Source organism: Ambystoma mexicanum, chromosome 5q (genome assembly GCF_040938575.1).
Source record: "Ambystoma mexicanum isolate Mex_15411 chromosome 5q, UKY_AmexF1_1, whole genome shotgun sequence".
NCBI classification, from domain to species: Eukaryota; Metazoa; Chordata; class Amphibia; order Caudata; family Ambystomatidae; genus Ambystoma; species Ambystoma mexicanum.
Genome location: NC_090933.1, coordinates 1,076,421,837 through 1,076,445,791, shown reverse-complemented (window position 1 = coordinate 1,076,445,791; position 23,955 = coordinate 1,076,421,837). Strand labels below are relative to the sequence as shown.

The window sequence follows — 23,955 nt, the reverse complement described above, 5'->3', positions numbered from 1 at the left end:
ATGGATGAACATTAAGGTGGGAAACAGGAAGGGAGGGTTATGGAACTGGAAGTTCCCCACAGACATACTACATGACCTGGTACAGGTAGAAACAATCAGGGAAAAGATTTTATTTTAGAGACCATGAAACTGAGGACATATCACAAGAAATTATATGGGACGCTTTTAAAGCAGTAATGCAGGGACATCTTATAGCACTAAAGGCAAAGAGGGATAGACAGAGACGGCAGTGGGAAACAGAATTGGAGGGGAAGCTAAGAGACATACAGGGGGAAACACTAAAGAACCCGTACAATAAGCTAAAAAGGGCATTAAGACACGTTCAGGGACAATTGGAGACACTTAGAACGAGAAGGGCTGAAACAGCACTACTCTACCTGAAACAATGGCGTTATGTGAAAGTCAACAAAGCAGACAGACACCTTGCCAGACAATTGAAAGAAAAAAAGGGGACCTGAACAATCCTTAAACTCCGAAATAGCCAAGGCCAGGACAGGACGACAAATTAGGACATGGGGGGAAATATTTAGAGAATATTATCAGACATTATATAAGACAGATAACCCATCGGAAATTAAACAACAGGAATACCTAGAGAGGCACCCTCTCCCGCAGATATCAGAAGAAGAAAGGATATGTCTGGATATCGAAAATAACAGAACAAAAAGTACACAAGGCCATAGCGAATTTACCAAATAATAGGGCTCTGGGACCAGATGGGTACCCAGCAACCTTCTATAAAAAGTTTAGGGACATATTGATCCCGATGCTTAAGAATGTATTCAACACATTTAAAATAAAGGGAGTAATCACGCCTTCAATGAATGAAGCAAAACTAATAGTGTTCCACAAACAGGGAAAGGACCCAACACTGCCAGGATCATACCGTCCAATAGCGTTGATAAATCTAAACGCAAAATGATATACCAAAATAGGCAAACATTTTACAATACCTGCAGAATATGCCACCTAATAGAAACAATGGGGATAACACAAGACCCTGCAATATTAGTATCTTTGGATGCAGAAAAAACATTTGATGGAGTTGAATGGTCTCAGCTATTCCATACATTAAAACATATAGGAATCGGCATGAAATTCCTATGGATGGTGCAGGCAAACTATAACTCCCCAACAATACGTATAACCTCAATGGAGTAGTCTCAGAAAAGGTAACCTTAGGGCGGGGCACGAAACAAGGCTGCTCACTATCCCCGCTACTGTATGCAATATATCTAGAACCTCTACTGATTAGAATTTGTGAAATGGAACAACTGACAGGAATAGAAATGGCAGGGGAGCTGCATAAAGCAATTGCATTTGCCGTTGATATGTTAGTAGTGCTATCGGACCCGGAAAGATCCTTAATGATATCAATGAAAGAATTTGAGACATTTAGGGCGATTTCGGGGCTAAGGATCAATAGGCAGAAATCGGAAATCTTAAACTTAACGGTGGTCCCCGAAGTGATAAACAAGCTGGAAAAGGAAATTCAACTAAAACAGGCTGAAAGGGGTATAACGTATCTAGGCATAACCCTCACAAAGAAAATAGAACAAATGTACAGAGAAAACTACCCTCAGTTTCTAGACAACATAAGAGCGGATCTCATGAAATGGAACCCTCTTGCAATCACATGGTGGGGAAGAATGACGACAGTAAAAATAGTGATACAGCCGAGACTTTCATATTACTTTCAGGCACTACCCATCAGGATCCCAAAAACATTCTTCATATCCCTTAACAAAGCTGTAGCATCATACATCTGGAAACAATACCCCACAGGGTAGTGATGTCCACACTGACATCCCCAAAAAATAAGGGAGGCCTTGCTTTCCCTCACTTCTAAAGATACTATGAGGCAGCCCACTTGCGGGTTTTGAGGGAATGGCTGACCGGAGATCAACACAATATATGGGCACGACAAGATAGGGCGTTAGCAGGAACCTCTCTCGCTGGATTGATGTGGCTAAATAAACGGAATAGACACCCAAATGTTACGATCAGTAAGATACTAGGGGCGAGGATCGAAGTGTGGGACAGGGCAATAGAGCAGGGGTCATTCATGATGAAGCCATCTGCGTTCTACCAGATGTTTGGGAATTCGGATTTCCAAGCAGGGATGGAAAAAGTCGCATTCAGAAAATTTGAAAAGGTGGGATGCCAAAAGATATGGGACATGTACCATTGTCAAACTATTAAATCATTTGAGTAATGTGTCCAGGACATCGGCCTGATGGAGAGTGATTTAAATACAACCAACTCAAACACTGGTTAAACACCCCAGCCATCAAGGAGGCATCCACAAGACAACCAACACCCTTCGAGCAATACATTACCACCCATACGTGCTCAAAAAGCCTGGTCTCGATGCTCTATAGATTCTTGAACGATCAAGTTCAATGGATTTACATGAGGAAATGGGAGAAAACATTGGGGGAAGACATCTCAAAAAGACAGTGGGAATACCTATGCGGAGCAATCCTAAAACTAACACGCTGCAGTCAGATAAGGGAAATGAAGATCAAAGTTAATCTACAATGGCACTATACACCACAAAAGATCCACGCAATGTTTCCCCAAACCTCAGATCAGCGTTGGAGGGGATGCAAGGCGGTGGGAGACTGACTACACATTTGGGGACAATGCCCAGTGATGCAACCGTTCTGGGGGAAAGTAAAGGACCAAATGCAAGGAATATAGCCGGGAACAAACCAACTGTGGGACACAATTTGGTTGTGTGGGATGTGGGATCCAGGTCCGAAAACACCTACAAAAACAGAAAAGAGGACTGATAATCCTGGTGATAGCAGCATGGCTGGTAATAGCGCAAAAGTGGAAACAATGATCAGCACCACCGATCCAAGACGGGCTGCAAAATGTCCAGAATTTCGTAGCATTAGAATGGGTGAAATTCACAATCCATGGGGATCAGGACGCATTCAAACAGGATTGGGGTACAGTAATAACCTACCTACAAAGTGACTATATGGCACAAGGATGCCCACACAAAATCAGAATCTTGGACTTAATGTGAACTTAATTAGATCTGAAATAAGCTCACTGCTGGCCAGGGGTGGGGGAGTGAGAGGGAGGGGTGGGAAGGGAAGTTGGGCTGTTGAATTGTTCATGATATACTTCTTTTGTATGTTGCAACAACAAAAGTTAATAAAAAGACAGAAATAATAAAATAAAAAATAGACCAGGAAAGAGAAGACCTAGAACTAGATATTTCATCGGAGGAGGTGCAGCGGGTCACCATGTCCTTGCCCTGTAACAAGTCCCCCGGTCCAGATGGCTTTAACACAGAATTTTATAGATCCTTTAAGGAACACTGATCCCATACCTGGTCCCGCTTTTCAATGAAATGGGGAGTAAGGGGGAAATTACAGCAAACATGGAAGAGGCTAAATTAGTCCGCCCAAAACAAGGTAAGGAACCAACTCTATGCGGCTCCTACAGGCTGATAGCTTTAATAAATGTGGATGCGAAAATGTATATAAAGGTCCTGGTGAACCACATAGATCAAATACTTCCAAACCTAATTAGCCCAGACTAATCAGGCTTCATTAGAGGCAGACAGATGAGTGACAATATGAGGAGAATAGCCCACCTCATAGGAAACGTAAATAGAAAGAGAATCCCAGCTATTTTAGTAGCGTTAGAAGTGGAAAAGCCCTTTGACAGGGTGCAGTGGTGGTTCCTGTTTTTGGTAATGAAGCAGACGGGTTTTGGAGAGAGATTTTTAACAATGATCAAGGCCAACTACCAGAATCCATCTCTAAGGTTAGCCATAAATGGTCAGCTGTCCGAGCCTATTCGGGTCCAGAGGGGTACGAAGCAGGGTTGTCCCCTTTCTCCCTTGCTCTATACTATTTATTTGGAGCCACTCTTGCAGGCAATAAGATCAAATGGGGAGGTTGAGGGGATACCATTTGGGGGAAAGGCCCACAAGATTGCTGACTTCGCAGATGACATGCTATTTACCTCGGCGGACCCGGAGGGTTCCCTCAGGGCGATGGAGAGAGAGTTACTAAGATGTGGGACAGTAGCAGGGCTAAAAATACATCCGCATAAAACAGAAATCCTGAGCCTTTCAATCTCAAGAGAATCAGAGGAGAGGCTCAAGGGCCTACTTCCATATAGATGGGTTGAGAGGAATAAAATTAACAAAAACAGTGGAAGAGCGTTTTTGAGTTAATGATATGCCCCTGTTAGAAGCATTAAAGAACAAATTGATGGATGGGGACCCCTAATGATAACCTGGATGGGCAGAATCAATGTTCTAAAGATGGTTGTCTCCTGCAGCTGCTGTACTACTTTATGACCCTCCCTGTCCAAGTCCCTGGGTCCTTTTTCCAGGCTGTCCAATAACACACTGGGAGATTCATGTGGAATAATAAGAGACCAAGGCTAGCTAGAAGGGTTATGATGATGCCTAGAAACAGGGGCGGTATGGGGGAACCAGACCTCAAAATATATTTTAATGGTGGCACAAATAAGGGTAATAAGGGATTGGCTGAAAGATGACCGGGAAAGATATGGAGGGCAATGGACAAGACAGTAATAGGGTAAAACCTTGAGGAGGTGCTATGGAAACTGAAGGTGGACAGACCAAAAAGGATGTATCATAGTAGGATACCGATGGCGGGAGGGGAAACATGGGATGATCTAACAAGGCAGGCCCAAATCACTACATTCCTGTCTCCATTTACGCCAATCATTGGCAATCCGATGTTCACCCCCAGGGTATGGAGAAAAGGGCTATGAGGCGTGGCGGGAAGGAGGTTGTCAAATGATCCAGGACATGTTTATGGGCTCAGACATTAAGACATTTCCCCAATGTAAGGAGGACTTTGGAGTAAAAGAGTCGGTGAGGTATATGTATTCTCAAATAAGGCATTGGGTTAAGCAGCTGTTTATTAAGCGGGCAGCAACCCGTAGCTTAACCCCTTTTGAGAAATATCTGGTGTCCGACTCGGGGAATGAACATCTAGTGGGGGCAATTTACTCATTGGCCAAACAAGGGGAGGTACCAGGGCAAAAGAAATTCATGGCGTCCTGGGAGGGGGTAACTGGCCTAGAGATCATGGAAATAGACTGGAAGAATTTGTAGATTAATATACCTAGGTTAACAAGATCCCTACAAATTCAGGAAATATGGTTGAAATGTATGTTTCAATGGCATCTAACTCCAGATAAATTACATAGATTCTATCCCTCAGTGTCTAACTTGTGCTAGAGACAATGTGGAATGGTGGGGACCTGGAACCATAGCTGGTGAGATTGCCCTCATATTCAGCATCATTGGAGGGTAATATGGGATGCACTAGGGGAGCCACTGGATATGAAAGGAAGGGGTAATAGGGGCTTGTCCATATTGGTGTTAGTTGGACAACTGGAAGAGTTGACCTCCAGAGTGGATCGTAAACTATTTGTGATTATGATGATGGCAGGGGCATTAGGTGTGACGCAAAAATGGTAAGCAAAGGATCCCCCCAGCTGAACATGAGTGGGTGGGAAAAGTCTGCACCTTTGCAGAATTGGAATGGGCCACTTACTCTCTTCAAGGGGATCATCAAGGATTCCTGGCAGACTGGTCCCATATCATGGGGTTTCTACAAAAAGGAGAAAGGCGGCATTGGTGCCTGAGAAGAATGCGACTGTTAGGCCTGGTGGAGTAAACCAGGTCACTGGTCTTCAGGAGGCTAGGACTTAAAGGATCCTACAAGAACTCCTGGCCTTCCACGGTTGGACTCTCAGGGTTGAGGGGTGTACAGGGGGGCTACAATGGTATGGATAATTGTGAAAATGTGTAATAAGAAGTTATATGAAAAAAAAACATGGAACCACTTTTGCACCGATTCTTAGTCGCATAGCCAACAGCTCAGTTCGTGACAAGCATATTCCCTCCTCCATTAAACCTCCCAAAAAACCAGGAGGTGACCCCATAGACCCAACGAATCTCAGACCAATATCAACTTCCTTTTGAAAATCTTAGATGAAGTCGCAAATCTACCATTTCAGTCTTTTGTAGAGGTTAACAACATACTTCACTGTAGGCAATCTGGCTTTAGACCTGCCCACAGTACTGAGACTGCTCTGGTGGATTTGCAATTTCACATGTTTGGGATCATGGAAAAAGGCAAGACGGGCCTCTTGAGCCTTCTTGACCTTTCCGCAGCTTTTGATTTGTTAGATCATCAACGTCTCTTTAGCACACTTGACTCCATAGGAAACTGCTCCAAAGAAGCAATTGAATGGTTTGAATCCTTCCTTACACACTGAGTGTCAGGAGTACACTGGGTTGATGCTTTTTCTCCACCTTCTTCCATCCTATGTGGTGTGTGCCGCAAGGAGTCTGTTATCACCAGTGTTGTTTAGCATCTACGTTAGGCCCTTGTGCACTCTTCTTGAGGACTCAGGCCTATTTTTTTACTAACTATGCAGACGACATTCAGCTGGCTTTAGAATTAAGTGGTGGTTTTTCCCAGGACTCATCAAAGCTTCTTTTTGCATATAACCTGATTGAGTCCTGTATGTTCCAAAATTGGATGAGCCTTAATGGAGGAAAGACCGAACTTTGATCTTCGGTTCGTCCCACGCTATGTCCAACCTGGATATAGAATATGGAAATTTCCTCATAAATGACTAAATCATCTCAGTCCAGTGCAAAGTGAAAACGCTAGGTGTTATCTTGGAATCCTCTCTCAACGCCGAAGAACATACCAACCAGATTAACTGAAATTGTAATCAATACCTCTGCCTTTTAAGGAACATTCAGCCTTTTCTAACAGAGGAAAATTGCACCACCATTGCCTGAGCCACTATCCTGTCATGACTGGATTATTGTAACTCCCTGTTGCTTGGGTCAAATATCTCTTGCGTAACAAGACAGTTGCACTCTTCCAACCTTGCACAGATTGTGTGCCCCTCTTTCAAAAAATCAAGAGGTCTGGGAAGGTCCTTTCCCATCAGTTATGGAACTCTCTTCCCCCGAATTTAAGATTGGTAGAGAACTTGGTTTCCTTTCGTAAGAAACTAAAAAGGTTACTACTATTCAGGTAATCAGTCTTCCCCTGTCTTACTGAATCCTTTGAATCATGATCTTGTTTTGTCTTGCTTTATATTGTCGTGTGTATGTGCGCCTCGATGCCTGTGGACTGACAGTGCGTTAGAAATAAATAAAATAAATAAAAAACCATTCAGTTTAGTGTCATCAATGTCATCTGTATACCAGCATTTTGTCTCCTTCTTTAATACATGCTGTGTTTTTTCCGGCGTAAGTATATCTATTGTATTTTCCAATATATCTGTGTATGTATTGGTTATCTTTTCAGCAGAGTCAAGATTCAGTAGATCTTCCAGCATAGTTTAATTGAAAGGGGCTAATGCTGCAGCTGTAAGGCGTGGTGTATTTCGAAAAGTGAATGCCGCTTTTTCCTGTTTTGCTTTCCTTGGCTGGGGTGAATAGGCAAGGTTAAAGTGTATCAACATATGGTATGATCAGGGGCATAGGCTAATATCTACCTTGTCAATATTGACAGACTAGGCACCCAATCAAGCGACCTGCCTTTATCGTGGGTAGCAGTTATTACGTTTTGCTGAACACCTAGATTGACACAGACTAATTCGGTAACAGAAGCCGAGGAGTCTGATTTATCCCAAAGTCCCAAATTCAGATCTCCCAGAAGAACAATCTTGGATGTCGCTTAACACTGGGTGCCAAGATTTCATACAAATATGCAGGAAAGTCTGGGATGGGGATGGGCGGTTGGTAGATCAAAAGGGTCCATCAATACTTTTACATACAGTGTGTTGCAGTCGTTCTGAACAGACAAGTTTGCAGAATGTTTCTGGAGTGAGAGGGTTGGACTGGCCCCGTCGGCCGATCGGCCCGTGGCCGATACGATCCAAGGCCCTGGGGGCTGGTCTTCTAATGTGGGCCGGTGTGCCAGGTTACCTTGGCTCAGGGCACTGGCTGGCTTGCCTGCGGGCTGGCTGCAACCCGCTCAGCAGCCATCTCCCGCCACAGCGGATGCATTCATCAAAGAAAGGTTACCTTTCTTTGATGAATGTATCATGTAGCCATAGGCCTGCTGGCTGGCCTGGCAGTGCCATGGGCCCTGAGCTGATCCGGCGCCGGCGTGACGCCAGTTGTTGCAGATGCAATGATTCGCAACAAAAGGGGCGGCTCCTGGGGGATCCGCACCTTTTGTTGTGATTCATTGCCTTTGCAGGCTCGTGCCCCATTCCTTTCTCGTCTCCTCTCTCCACCTGCTGCCAACCGGGAACTTGTGTGAGTGCATATTGCCTTGTTGTGGATGTCTTCCCCATTAACACACGCCCTTGACAGGCCTAGAATTCCCAGGCAGTGTTTGGAATGATCACATTTGCTGGCCCACTATCACATTGTTGCTGCATGAAGGTGATTCATTTCAGCTCAACCTCAGACCAGACGTGTGAATCGCAAGCAAGCAATACAGTCAAAAGGTGTATGTTTTTTGGCCCCCTGTGGTCCAGCGACCAAAGAGAACACGTAACAAATACATCTACTAGAAACCCTTTGCGGTTGGTCACTAGGAATTGCCAATGGGTTATGGAGGCTTTTCGGGTGCGTATTGAATTTCTTCTGTGAAACAGGAATACATGGAAAGGTTGGCCAGGGAGAGTGGTTGATATAATGCACCCACTGCCAGGTTTCGGATGAGCGCTTTGCGCAGTGCTGTAAAAGGCCTAGCAAAGGGAAGACACTGGCCTTCTGCATGGAGTGAGAAAGCCAACATTTCTATAAGAATCCATAAGAGCCCTGGCGTGGCGTTAGCCCATTATGCTGGAAAGATAACTCAGCGGGTTGAGTGTTGGCTGCTGTGATCTGTGTATGATCTGCAGATCGCAGGTTCGAATCCCAGCCAGGCCAACTCAGCCTTTCATCCTTTGGGCGATATTGTGTATAAAGCGCTTTGTCGAAAGCGCTCTGTAAATAACACATCATTACCATGATCCCACAATACAACAGCATGCTCACAAGTTGCAAGTGTCTTACATGGAGTCAGCCTGCATTTTGGAAAGTTTAATCCCACGCTGGGGCCAACTCTACCTTTTCCGAGGTTGATAAAAATGAGTACCATTAAACTAGTTAAAAATAACGTCTGTTATTATAGTGCTTAGAAGTGGGAGGAATCCGGCATTAGACACTTTATAAGAGCACAAATCATGATTAATAACATGGTAGGACGGCTTAGTCCATCTTGGATCTGTGTAATGGATGCTGGAAGGTTAAAACTTTTAGGGTTCCAGGACTTTCCTCCACATTAGCACCCCATACTTCCTACCGATACTCCACAGGCTTGCTTAGTTATTATCTAGACATTATTGACCTGCATGCATCAGTCTACACATCTATTTGTAAAGAGGGAGGAGATGTGTTCTGTGTTGTGGCACCACATTGTTTAGGTAGGTCAAAATGTGCTCTAAGGGACATATAAACTCAACCAAATGGATACATTTCTACACTATAGCGTGATGGGAATTAAAGGTGCTCAACTTTAATTACAAACGACCAAAGCGTTCACCCTGCCACTGGACCACAGGGGCGACAAGCGGCCATAGCAGTACCACCGGCTGAACATTTCAAGTTATACACTTTATCGTTCATTTTACAGTGGTCTAGGGAATTAATAGTGGTTAAACCCATTCGTAAAACGATTTGCGCAGGTTTTTAAGCACCATCCGAATTTCACAGATTTGTGAGGTGGAGTTTCGACACGGATTGGCGTTCATGTTGAACCCATAGCATACTATGCGTCTGTAAAATAAAAAGTCTTTAAAAGTACTGCAAAGAAAGCCTCCAACTGCCAAACTCCGACAGCTCATGTCTTTAATAGACAACTGGTGGAGAAAAGGAAGAACATCAGAAAATGAAAAAGAGCAGCAAACAAATCAGGCTCCAAAACAAAAGGAGAGGAAGCAATGAAAGCAGTCAAACAATACCACTCTTGGCTGAGAGTAACTAAACACCAGAGAAATGAAGATGATGCAGAAACGATGCTGCGTACAATCTGCAGCAAGAAAACTAGGGACTTCTGGTCTTTAGTCAACGCCAAAGCAAAAGACGACAACCAGCTATTAACTAACGTGGCAGGAGAACCGAGGTGGATTAAACACTTTGAGGATCTGTACTGAGCCCCTAAGAAACCTTCCACACCCGCACAACCAGGAATAAAACCCGAATGGCACCTTCCTACGGACCGAGAAATCATCATTACCAAAATCAAAAAACCCAATGGCTCGCGGGCGGCGTGGCCCGATGGCATCACCAACTTTGACCTAAAACAAAGGGCCGAAAGCTGGGCAAAGTTCATTGAGGAAGTATTTAAAAATTGTAACACATCGGCAGCAATTCCATCGTCCTGCAAGAAGGCCACAGTCGTACCGATTTTCAAGAAAGGCGCAAGAGACAACCCAAGCCACTACCGACCCATAGACCTGTTAGATTCAATCGGGAAACTTTTCGCATCATTCATCCTGGAAAGTTTCCAAGGCTGGGTAGCCACCGCTAAAATGACCGACCCACTCCAAGCAGGCCTTGCCAAAAACCTAGGGATGACAGCTAATATTCTGGCAGTAAGTGTCCTGAAGGCCAAAGTAATAGAGGACTATCCCAAAATCTACATGGCATTCATCGACCTGTCTCAGGCCTTTGACTGTGTGGACAGATCACTTCTATGGAAAAAAAACTGGATACTTATCACTGTCCACCAGTAATTCTGAACCCCATCAAAGAATTGTACAGCAGTATATCGATGTGTGTACGACTGAACCAGCAAGGCCTACTGTCATTTTGGATAGCAACTGAGCGAGGAGTGAAGCAAGGATGCCCCCTCGCTCTGGCACTTTACAATGCGTACATAGCAGATTACAAAGACCAGGAGTTCAATGTTCCAGCGTTTCCACCACGGCTGGGTGAAGAGAAAATATCAAGACTGCTATACGCAGACGATATTATCTTGATGGACCAAACGCCAATAGGTCTTGAAAGACAACTCACGAACCTCGACTTCTACCTCCAAGCCAACCACCTTCGGATGAACCAAGAAAAAACCTAAATTATGATATTGGAAAAAGGCTGGGGAAAAAGAGAGAATTTTGTCTGGAAGGTAAGAGACGAGACTCTGGAGATCGTGAACGAATTCCGATACCTCGGAGTAACATTAACCAAAAATGTCAAAGAAACCTCAATGTGCGAATCTCTTTTGAAAAAAGTACATCTCCTGATAACACAGACCAGAATTCTATCTAACAAGTACGGACGCTTCTCCCTGGTTCCTGTTCTGAAATTCTAGAGGATGAAAGTTGTCCCTACAATAACGTGTGGAGCAGAAGCAATGCCCAACATCCCGGCAACCTTCTGGCAAAAAGTAGAAGGCCTTTACTGGCATAAAGTATTAAATCAACCACAGTCTACACCAGTGACGTTGATTAGGAGAGAACTAACACTCCAGACACTAAGCTCCATCGTAATCCGGAACGAGCCTCTGCTCTGCAGGAAGATGCTTCTATTACACCCACCATTTATACTGAAGGTACTAGAGCAAGAAACCAGGGCAGGAATGTGCAAGATGCTCCTACACTGGGCGGAGAAAAACAAACAACATCTAGTCTGGGCAGGCTGCTCCCAAGAGGATCTTATCTCCAATCCAGGAAAAGTAAAGAGGCGGCTGATGGAGAGAGATTGGATCCAAACTTTGGACGAAGCACAAACTGCAAAACTCATAAAGGAGGAACCTGTTAATCTGGCAAAAGTTAATGGAACCAGGTCCTACTTATTAAAATGCCCATCCAGGAAGCTCTGCGAAAATTTAATGCGGGTTTGACTGAACATCGTATACACAAATGAAATATTGGCCAGACGAAAACAAGCTAACACCAGCCTCTGTCGATTCTGCACTCAACCGGACACGACCGAAAAACCTAAGCACTTGCTACTAAGATGCAGAGGGACGGATAAGGAACGTAACCACCACCTGGGACGTCTATTCAGCAATGCTCACTGCTTCGACGAAGAGAAAAGATGGAACAACCTGATCAGTGGAGAAAACACTAGATGGACTATAGTCGTGGTGGGTTTCTTTGAAAGCCTAGGCTTGATGGAACACCTTGAACCAAAAAAAAAAACAACACAGCCGGAGGGGAACAAACTCTTCCTTCAGTCGGCAGGGGCTGGTGCGATTAAGACTCATTCTGAAAACTCTTGACTGAGAGACTCAACTTCAAAAAGGAATCTTGTAAAAATTGTTTCCTTGTTATAACAATTGAATCAAATAATACATTTTTTTTAAATACATGCATAAAAAACTTTACGCAGGTATTTTAGGCCACACATAATTTTCATTTCTTAGATTGGGAGAGTAGGGGGAAGGAAGGGAATATCCGTTTCCACCTTTCACAACCATAGAAATATCACCGTGAAATGATCATGCTGGCATACCAATGGCAGAGCCTGGGTGGGGGCAGCGGGGTGCCCCCTTCTAAACTCCCTGGTGCCTGGTGCGTGCCCAGTGTGCCCCCCGGCCTCCCACTTGTGGCCTAGTATCCCCCCCCACGCCACTCCCCAGCATCAAAAGCTGCCTCCGCTACTGTGGTATACAGGCAGTGGATTACTATTGATTCGGCCTGCTTTACATATCAGCAAAAAGGAGGCGGATTTCGAAGAAATACATTGTAAATGCTGCATGCCATGGAGCAGGCAGCGTTTATTCAGCTTGCAGTGCAAAGAAAGGAGGCGTACTGGCGATTTCGCCTGCTTTTTACACCTCCCTTTTAGCAGTGACCATGACAAAAGTTGCGTACAGTGCAAACGCAGCCTGTCCCCTTTGTGAAAATGACACAGTCCTGGATCACAGGCTTCATTGTAATTTACCACACCCGTCCTTCCGCCCCTCAATCCCAACAGTATCTGCACTGCCATCTGTGTTTTATGTGGCCAGGGATGTTTGGGATTCCTATGGAATACGCAGGCTTCTTGCGCCTGCAAAAAGCAGGTAGAGTCGGTAAGAAGACTCCATGCAAATGCCACCTGCCTGGCACAGACATAAATAACTACAGAACAGCTGGGACCTGTAGTTTAGCAAGCAAACGTGATAGAGACTGCAGCTAAGTCAAATATGCCTAAATGTAGCTTCAAAGCCTACAGAGTAAAACCAATACTACGCTTCACTAAAATTATATAAAATGCCCCGATATTTGAAGTTAAATCTATCAAAAGTTGCCCAATACTATTTTTCAAAAACATTTCCTAAAATATGCAAATCTATCAGAAAATAAGTTTAAAAAGTCAACCATTCAGTGTCCAGATGCCGTAGAAAAACGATCAATTCTGCTTCTTATCCTCCCTTGGAATCAGTGGCACTTGCAATGGAGGGGGTGTGGGTGAATGTTTTGCACACCCCGGCTCACCCTAAGGAACATTCAGTGGTGGGGTGGTTGAGCACCCTCCAGGGACGGCCATCCCTCTGTTTGCTCTGGATGCATATGCTGAAAACAGACAAAACCAAGTTATCAGCAGTGTGATGGAGGGCCATTAACATGGCGGCGTGACATTCCCACTTGCTGTCACACACTGTCCACTCAAGTGGAGCACGGGTACAAGGTAATTGCTAAAGGCCTTTTTTTGTTGTTGCTTAAGTTCTAAAACCAAAATTCACCAGTTGATGTAACTTACTATATGTTTCATTTTTTGTAGAAGTTTAACTTGTATTCAAATCCTCGATATCAATAAGATACATTGATGTGTGAATTACTAAGTAAGAGCAGGTGATGCTATCACACATGCATATTAAAGCCATCTCAAGTTGGCCCATGAGTGATGCTCTGCGAGTCCTGGCTTGTGAATTGCATTCTGGTACGTATAGTCCTGTATTTTATACTGGCAAAAGAAAACTATAAATACTGTACAAGACTACAGAATGATGCTAAACATCCATCCTTTACCTAGGCCAACTAAGGATGCAACAGAAAAAGTGCAGTGTGAAGCACACAAATGTGGAAACTGGTACCGGAAACCTGTCTCGCAACTAGGCTTTCATATTTGACCAATGTAGGGGATTCGGGGGATCACTCTACCTAAATGGATCTTATTTTCTTTGGCTGCCAGAAGTGAGATCCTCTAGAAGCGATTCCATTAAGTGTGAACAACACAAGAAGCCTCGCTCATGCATGGTTTAATAGATCACAGCGCTTGCGTCATGTACAATAATAATATTTATCATTCATATAATGCACATGACACTCTGAATTATCCCTTGCGAAAATCATTGCTAATGGTACCATCATGTGTGAGCCATGGTACACACGTAACAGAATAGTGATATAAATGAAGTGCTACAATGTTTGATTGGCAAAGGGGTGGCGGAGAAGAAACTCAGTTTAGGCATTCCTGAGGCTTGCTTCCTTCCTCACATTGCTTTAGTTTTTCTCCCCTCTCCCACCAGCCAGAGAATGTGGGAGCTGCTGTTTGTTGCTCGCACTTTAGCCTGCTAGGAAGCTGTGGAAAGCTCTTCAGAGCTTAGGTCCAGTAGCAATTAGCCATTGGCCGTTAGCCAACTCAAAAGAATTAAATGGTTTGGTGGCACATCCACAATCCAAACTTGACCCACAGCGTACACACAAATTTGTGTAGCAGTTGCATTAACCAACTGAGGCACCTTAAACAATATATTCAAGTTATTCATTCTGTGGGTTTACCTTGTCGAGGATAACTGAAAAAGAAGGTTTGATGTACGAGAAATGCAATTCTTGTGGGGAACGAGTAGAAAAGTTCCAAATGTAATTAATTTTAGCACCAGAGGAATGTGCGTCAACCATTCAGGTTGCTCAGAAGGCAAGCTGAATCTCGCGATCAAAGCCTGCATTGTGAGGTAGCTCACTGCTGCTCTCAGCTGCCTGCCATCTTCCGTACCTCTCCCTGTTAATTCCCCCGCCCGCTCCCCCTTACCTGTTGGTTGCGGAATTGCCGTGCCACTCTGGGCCAGCTTCAGGTTTATCCCCTCTTTAGGGATGTATTAATTTTAACTTGTTCCTCTGATCTGGATAGGTCGATATTCACAAAAAATGGTTGCCGTGGAAATGGAAGGGGAGCTTTGCATGGAGCCTGTCCTTCCATTTCCATGGCAACCATGTTGTGTGAGTATTTGTTTGAAACTGGGGGTCACAGCGAGCATGCTACCTGTTCATTCAAATAAACACATTGCTGCCAGCACCCTGTGATGGGTCAGAAATGAGAGACAGACAGAAAGTTGTATTTTCCTCAATGTTTGCCATATTTATTCAAAGTAAAAAGGGGTGAGATAAACGCCTATCTGTCCCTATCCTAACGAGAATGTTCCTAACTAGCAAAATAAACTAAAGGAAAATGGCCTTGTGTCCAAATATATCTGACCCTCTCTCTAACATACACAACAAAAGTAAACCAGACAAATATTTCTAATTTCAGTTGAATGAAACTGTTACAAAGATCAACATTATAATGCTCACAAAGTACTCCTCGTGCACAGGGTTTGGATCCTGTTCCCTGGATCAATTCAGGAAGACCTTTAAAAAAGTTATGGTTCAACAAAGTTCCATTCAGTTCAATGAAAATGTCTTTTCTATCCTATATGACTTCCAACTTGGTAAAGTAAATGCCTCTTTCACAAAACACTTGTTCATAACAAAAGCAACTGTTTCTTCCACAATCACAATTAATCTCTCTTTGAAATACTTCTAGCAAAGCAGGAGCAGAACATTTCTTTTGTATTACAACAGTTTGTCAGTATGATAACACTTAATAGTTTCTTTTCCACAACACTTTTTACCACAATTGGATTTCTTCAAAGCAACTGTTTCTTCCATGGTCCACTCACCTGGTTTTCTCACCTATCAGGAAGAAAATAACTCCTACAACTATAAATGTTCTCTTCTGCTAGTGGCAATATTTGTTACAAGGTTCTCCACACCAATATCCCATGTGAGGAGGTTTGCACAACGTTTGCCTGTTCCTTAGTCTCTTGACTGTTGGCAATGTGTGTTACAGGTTCCCCATACTGGTGTATCATGAAAGACACGTGTTGCCCTCTAATAACCTCTTTATAATTTCTTGGCTCTTGGCAATTTGGTTTGCAAGTTTCCCCAAGCTGATATCACATAAAAGGAGAATTGCACCTGTTCTGCCCTTTTATACCTTCTTTATATTTTATTGGCTCTTGACAACTTGGGTTACAGATTTCCCCAAACTTGAACGGATAATTGCACCTGGCTTGCCCTTTTATTCTACTCGTTCAGTATTCAAAATGATCTTTTATCATTAGATCTGCTATGAAGCGCCCAGGGCTACCTCTTTCTTTAGGCCAGCTCATCGGCTCCCTACATCATCTTCGTGTCACTCCTGGGTGCTGCATTAGACCCTCTGCAGTCCGGCAAGGTCACCGCCAGCCGTCCTGTGACTGCTGCTGTCTGCACGGTCCATCTCTTGAGCTCTGCAGGCTCCCTCAGATGCCTGCTACCTCCAGCACACCTGAGCAACCCATATAGGGTCGGGAGCATGTCTCCCAAACAGCTGGGCTTCTCTTCCTGCTGCCTTACCGGACTCTGCTTCCTGCTGCGTCTACACTGCAGAACCACATGCCTTCTTTTCCCGCATCGGCTTCTTCTGGCGTTCTCACTGCTACTTCAGCTCCAACCACTTCAGCCTCCTTCCTGACTGCTTTTGCCTCTGCTACTCCTTTTCGCATATTTCCATATTTACATGTCCTGCTCAGATGATTTGAAGGGAAACAATTAGACCGCATGGTCTCCTTAGTAGCATTGATCATCATGAACTCCTTGTTCGTCTTCCTCGTCCCAGTACCACAGACATTATGGATCTTGTAGTCCATAGTGGTTTTGAGTTTTCTATGGCTGTCTAGTTTTGATTGATTTGTGAATTGAAGATTATCAGAGTTAGGCAATTTTAGGCTGGGGTTCAGTGATGACTACGCAGGATTCATCACATACGCCTCCCCTAAAGACTCAGCCTCCCGCTCCAGCGTCATAATCCTCATCAAAACCAATAGCCTCCCCCATTTCAAAAGGGTGTTTTTGGGTTTCCCAGTTCCAAACAGGGTCTACGGAGGATAATCCTTTTTACCATGAATTGACTGGAGAATAAGAGAAAGAGGTTTTATTAGCGTTTCTCTGGAGTTTTTCAAAGTTGGGGAAGTCTGTACCAATAACAGTCTCTTTGCAAGTCCTGGAATGAGAGCATTTATTTTTGTAGCCTCCCTCCAATCCCAATAGTGGCTGGAGTTCTGTGATAGATCGCTTCATCTCCATGCATACAAGTCACTTTAACCGGGTGACTCTTCTCAGATCTTTAAGGGGTAATAAATTATATCTTATGGCCACCTGTTTACTTCCAGAATCAATCAAGGCTTTAACTGGGACTCCATGGAATATTGTCAAATCATGAGTTTTAAAGGATTTACTATCAAGGAAAAAGTTATTAGTACCCTCCACTTCTTCTTCATCAAAATCTTCTTCCCAGTCCTGTACCATCATATAACCAATCTCCATTGGTTCTTCTCTTCTATTGGAAGGACAATGTCAGGCTAAATGTCCAGACTGTCCACACGGGAAGCATAATATTGCCATGGATCTTTGACCTCAACCTTCTTCATTCTTTGGGTCACTTCTTTCTTTGACTAAACTAGCTTTTCTCTCTCCATTAGAAATTTCTCTCACTGAAAATGTATGTGGATGACCTTGATTTCTAATCTTAGTTACTGGTGAAAAGATCCTTTTAGGTCTCTTTTCGACTCTTCCCCTTTTTGGAGATTTCTCACATGGCGATTGGCTTCCATACAATTTTGGGCTGTCTAAAGGCCCAAGGATAGATTGGGCTTATTCAATTGCACAATGTTTTTTGTAAATAAGGTGGCACTGAGTTTATTACCTGTTCTATAGTTTTCCAAGACTTCTGGTAATGATTTCTTCTATATCCATAGGGACAAAGTATTCTGTAACCTAGCAGATTATTCCACTGGATTTTCACCTGGATTTAATCTGATGTTTCTAAATTTCTGTTTATAGAAATTTTCAGTTTGACCCACCTTTTTCAATAACCCCTGCTTGATTTCATCGAATTGTGTGACCCCTTCAGGATCCAATAAATGTAAGAGTTCTGAATTTCTCCCTTCAGCAAGGTGGCTAAATATCAAGTCTTCAGTTCTGCACCCCAAGAAAGCTGGTGAGCCAAAAGTAAAAAATTAAGGAAAACATTTCCCAGGTCTTCCCCCTCCCTATAAGGTTGTAAAATCCCTTGGATTAATATAGGTCTCTGTGAGGTAGCAGCAATTCAATCTAATCCTGTCTGAAATCTTTCCTCTGCCCTAATTTTCTGGGCAGCCAACTAGGCTAGGATATTCTCCATGGTTGCCATTTCTTTATTTTTTAAGTGATCTTCTTCAATAAAAGATATATCTTGTTCGAATTGGACTTTATTAGAGTCGTCAGCGTTTTAATCTTGTAAGAGAATTGCCGCCTTCTCTATTTCAGGGGTGGATCAACTTCTATTGGTTCAGGTAATTCCTCCAGATTGACAGCGCCCCGAGTGGATTTCCTGAGACTGGCGTTAATGGGGCTATGGGAGTTTTAGTTAAATCTATGTCTGTGTTTACCACTACATTCAGTTTAGTATATTGTTTTAAATTATAATCTGATATCTTTTTTAAGTCTGACAGAGATCGATGGTGAGAAAAAGATTTCTGCTGATGTATGGAAAAAGCAAACTTGGTCATAATTCTCTGCTTATTTCTGAAAATAGTAGCATACGGATTTACTTCAAGGGTAAAATCATCTTCCTCTAACTGTTGTATAACAAGTTTCATGAGGGGGCGTGGCTAGCAGCCATGGAGTGAGCAGTAAGTCTCTGGTGCTCCTGCCGGATCCGAGATTGGTTAGCCTCTACAGAAGGAAAAAAAACATGCTTGAGCAGAATAATATTATGCGCCGGCGTCGGGAGGCGGCCGGATCGAACAGAGGTGGTTCCATCCAGAAACGGAGACAGGACAGCCGGGAGAGCAGACTTGAAGAGTCCGGCCGTAATCTGGCTAAACGGCGGCAACCGCCTGATCTGCCCACTGACGGAGCCACGAACGAAGCAGCGGTGGGGAGCCGGAGTGGTTCTCAGAGTGGGGGCTCTCCTTCTGCCTGCTGCTGGCGAAGGCAGAGTGCGGAGTGTGTGAGGAAGGTGCTGAAAGCATGGAGCAGCGATGCCGGTGTGGCGCAGCAGCCTGTAGCCACTGCAAGGTTGCATGGAGCAGCAGAGGAGCACAGAGCTCCTAGCCCCACAACGAGGAACACCTGACAGCTGGAAGCCCGGGGGGCCTGGCCCGGAGCAGGAAGCAGACCAATAAAACCTGTACCGAGGCACAGAAGGGCCTGGGACTGCGGCGGTTAGTAGCTCCTGGGAACCCAGCCACAGCGCACGTCCGGTGGGGACCGCAAGACAGAGAGCAGCTTGGAGTCTGGCTGCTGTGACCGCTCTGAAGTTGCGGCATAGGAGGAAAGAATAACTCTGTGGGCTCTGCATGGCATCAGAGGGAAGCGTGGAGCACCCACTCCACACATTCAAACTGCAAGGGGCACAAAAGGAGAGAACACTGCAGTGCACCGCCTGTGAAGAACAGACTCTGGCGGAGGTGTACCCACCGCAGAGGCACAGGGAAGGCGCTGTGCGAAGGGAGGAGGCAGCACCCCAACTGAAGCAGGACTCATGGATGGAAGCCCTGAGAATGGTGAGTGCCTGAGGAGCGGAGGCAGCTGATGGACTGTGGCCCCCAGAGCGGACCTGTTAGGCAGAAACCTGTGCAGTTCCCTTAGGGACCACTGCAAAAAGTTTAAGACCACAGGCATAAGCAGTAAACCCAATTGGTAGCAGTCTGCACCACCCAGATTTACCTGGTAGCTGTGGCTGAGCAGTCAGACTTCTCTCAAGAAGAGTTAGGCAGTATACAGAGCATACACAATAGGGCTAAAAAATACAGTAGAACAAGCAAACACTGACCAGAGCTTTGGTATTAAAAGTATATCATTATTTATTTAAAACACACTTATGAAAATACACTGGCACTAATATATCAAGCAAGTTCAAACACAGTCACTATAAGTATATACACCTCCCTAGTTAATTATTCGACAAGTCTAGGTTAAGACACCACTTATTAGCAAAACAGAGGTGAGCGTGTAACCTTAGATGGCACTCCAATAATTCGTTAAAAAGGGAGAGAAAAGGCAGAGCATGGAAATAACACAGTACCAAAACTTTTAACAACCCCCAGCAAGGCAGGAAAGGCAGGGTCTACTGTAGAGCCAAAGTTCATAGGCCAGGCCCACTCTTAGAGAAAACAAGGCTGAATGTGCCCAAGATCACACAGTGGAAATGCACTCAAAGTCTTTGCAGAAAATGTCAAAAGAGGTTGGATCAGTTCAGAAAGGTAAAGTTAGAAGGCTTGGAGGCCAACCCAGTTGGAAAGTCAAGGATTTACGGGACACCTTGGACAGTCCGTGGCAAGGGAGGCCAGGCGGGACACAGTACCTTAAATGGTGAGAACGTTCCAGCGGGGGCAGTTGTTCCTGGCAGCGGGTGCAAATCGTGGCTTCAACCAGAGGAAGAGATGATCTCGACGAGGAAGAAAGCTGGAAGTCGTTGAACTGCCAGGGATGAAACCAGCCGCGGAGTTCCCGATTAAAAGGTACGACCCTTTTATTTGCGGTCAGTGGTGAAGCGTGGCTATCCGGCCACTGGGGTGCTTGGCACGGGCAATTCGACCACGAGACGTCCCGGAAGGCGAAAAAGGTGAACTGGTTGGTCCCACCAGCTCAAATGGAAGAAGACTCTCCTGGAAGAAGATCTCCTCTGTCGTCGGGGAAGTGGTGAGTTCTTTACAGCAGGGCTCCACCGGTGGTGTCGTCGTTGTAGATGGCTCAGCTTCTCCCTTCTTCGGATTCTTTAGGTCCTGTGGCGATTCTGAAGTTCCAGTCCCCAAAGCCCTGCTTTCATGCAGAAAAACCCCCATTCAACAGCCTAGCTGTCACTCAAACATGCTAAGTGGTGAGCTGGGCGGCTCACCACTGGGCCAATCACACAAGAGTGCGACTTGAGTTGCTGAGCCAACTCAGTCCAGGGTGCCTAATCCCCCTCCCACACATCTTGTAGACCCCAGACAGAGTGGCACCATTTGGAGGGCTTCTGTGCAGAAGCCCGCCAAAAAGTGGAACAAAGGGCTCGACTTGGGTTAGAGTTTCAGAGGCGAACACAAACGTCATTTTAAAACCGAGTCCTGGCAAAAAGACCCAACCGGGGAATTAATATTAAATAAATAACCCGGCGGTATCTTTAACATTGCACCAAAAAGTGGTGCGTTTAAAATCAATGGGAAAATCCCATAAGAAATATTCCGGTGGAATATTTTGCGTGGTATCCACTGCCACCAGCCAGAAACTCGACAAGGGGGGACTGGACAGTGGCCCCTTGAAAAATAGACCCAGGGGCAATCGAATTACCCCTACCAGTACTTCCACAATATGATGGTTTGTACTGGTTCTGTTCAAAATTTGAAACTAGTAAAGCCAATGGTGACTTTACATGCCCTGGGAGACAGTAGTCAGTCCCAGGGTATGAAGTCTATGTTTGGGGGTCACTATGACACCCCTGTGTTACTGCACTCAGGGTGCTGTGTAACACACATACCAAAAACACATGAATCCCTATGGAGTAAAATACCCCATAGCCCATATAACACATTCACAGTCAAAGGACATTCTCAAATCATGCCTTAGAGTGGGAGAAAAAGAGTCTCACTCTTAGCAGGAGAAAAAAATAACCCCCAAAAATCCAGCAGAGCTGCTGGGGGACTCACTAGGTTTGGGAAATTAGCCTTAACAGAGAATTCTCCCTAACAGGACCAAAGAGGCTGCCTCAGCACAGGCAGGGGGATCCTGACCTGGGAATGCCCCCCTTGACCGAGCGCACCCTAGATTAACTTGAATGGACAGAGGAGGTGCCCACCCCACAGTGGAGACAGCGAACAGAGGGCTGTCACACCGGGCTGTGCTGGGAACCTGAGGGTGAAGAAGTGGACTGAAAGACACTGTAACAGGAGTCAGTGACTGTACTGGGAAGATACTGTGACCTGGAGAGGGAGCTGCAGTACAAGGCAACTCTGGGACGTCGGCAGGACACTTGAGCCTGAATGGTACAGACACCTCTAGATCTGACATTGTGTGGGAAATGGTTAGGCATGCGTAGAGGGGAGAGACTGCAGGGCAACGTAGCACTGGCAGGGACTCCCTCTTGACTCATTCATACGCAAGCATACTGGACGACAGGCACAATACCCATCCCAGACTGGCACCCACTGAGGAATCAGTTGTAATTATCAGGCGACCACACAGAGTAAGCGGGCCGTGCACATGCCAGATAAGCAGCACAAGTGCAAGTCCAAGCAGACTAAGATAGAGGCATTTACCCGTAAAGAGGAAGTAGGCAGCGAGTCCCAACATGAAAGCATGCCAGTGCAGCTGGAAGGGGAAACGGATGAAAACCAAATCCTGAAGGCTATAGCCACACTTCAAACGACCCTGGAGAGGAGGATTGACAAGGTCAGAATTGATGTGGGACTCCTGAGACAAGATGTAAGGGGGCTGGCTGTTACGCTCACCTGGTATGCACGGGGGCGCCACACGATACTGGATGGAGGTCTAAGCACTATCCCGGAGCCCTCTCTGCTTGGTTATGTGCCAGATGTTGGGTAGTGCCTATAAAGGGAGAATGGAGGGTTAAGATACTGGTTCTGTGATGGGTGGACTCCCACCTCCCTCTGGTCCAAATCCCCTCCCTTGGGGTTATTGCTCACCTTAGGTTTTTGTGCGTTGAACTCTCCGTCCTGCGTCTCTGTGCAGGGGCGCGGGGTGGGTGCGGGCGTTCCGTAGACGTAGTTGCTTCACTGGTCCGTGTGCCTTTATGTCGGGTCCAGACTGTGATTCTGACTCTGCTTGCTGTCTTCCAGGTGAGTTATAATGTCTTTTCCGCCTTTATTCTGTCTCTTTCTTTCTCTCCGTTTTCTCTGTCTTCTCGGCGTCTTGCTCCACTACGCTGTTCCCTAACAATGTCTCTTTTTGTTTTCACAGGAATGGTTGTGATCTCAGAGTTGCCGCACCGATGGCGAAGACCACGGTGAGTTATTGATGCGCGGAATGCTGCGCTGTTTATTGGTGTTAATTGCTAACCTGTGTTCTCTTCTCTTCTTTGTACAGGTTGCGGTGATGTTCCGGAGTGATGAGCGATCGAAGCGCTGCTTGCCCAGGTAAGTGCTTTGTTTTTTTTTTTTAAAATAATTTTATTAATTTTTCAACACAACCGACTATACAAACCAAACACGCAGTGCAATCCACAACTATTACATTAACGTCAATTAGTCTTTGCTCACTGCCCCCCTGATCCCACCCCCCTTTACGAGCCTGTTTGACCTTCACTCTCAGTATCTACTACACACGGCAGGGCGTCATTTTCATCAGATTCCTCTGGATCTAATATTGTTCCAAATAGTCCAGATATCAATGTTTTCCATGCCATCAGGGTACCCACTTGTTCCTCCCAAGACATGCTACTTGCCTCTTGCCATACCACCGTTTCAGCCTCCGCCCATTTCTGTAATTCCTTCCACCACACCTCCACCCGTGGCTTATGACACTTTTTCCATCCCATAGCTATCCTTCGCTTTGCTAGCACGTACGCCAAGTCTTTTAGTTTCCCAACATGCTTCAGTTTTCGTGGCCTAGGGAACCCTCCCAACAGGCAGGCCCAGGCCGTGTCTATGGCTAGCGAGACCCCTTTCTCTGCTAGCTTTTGTGCCACTTCTCTCCAGAAACCCTCGATTA

The 23,955-nt window shown here is 45.1% G+C and overlaps 1 long non-coding RNA gene across 1 annotated transcript in view; it reads right to left on the bottom strand.

Annotated features, from left to right (window-relative positions):
* LOC138497878 (uncharacterized) overlaps positions 1 to 15,079 on the bottom strand; it is a 176,987-nt gene extending 161,908 nt beyond the window's left edge. The window contains exon 1 of the long non-coding RNA XR_011278658.1: positions 14,996 to 15,079. This is a non-coding gene — a long non-coding RNA (uncharacterized lncRNA). The remainder of the gene's footprint in view (positions 1 to 14,995) is intronic.
* Positions 15,080 to 23,955: the final 8,876 nt, after the last annotated feature.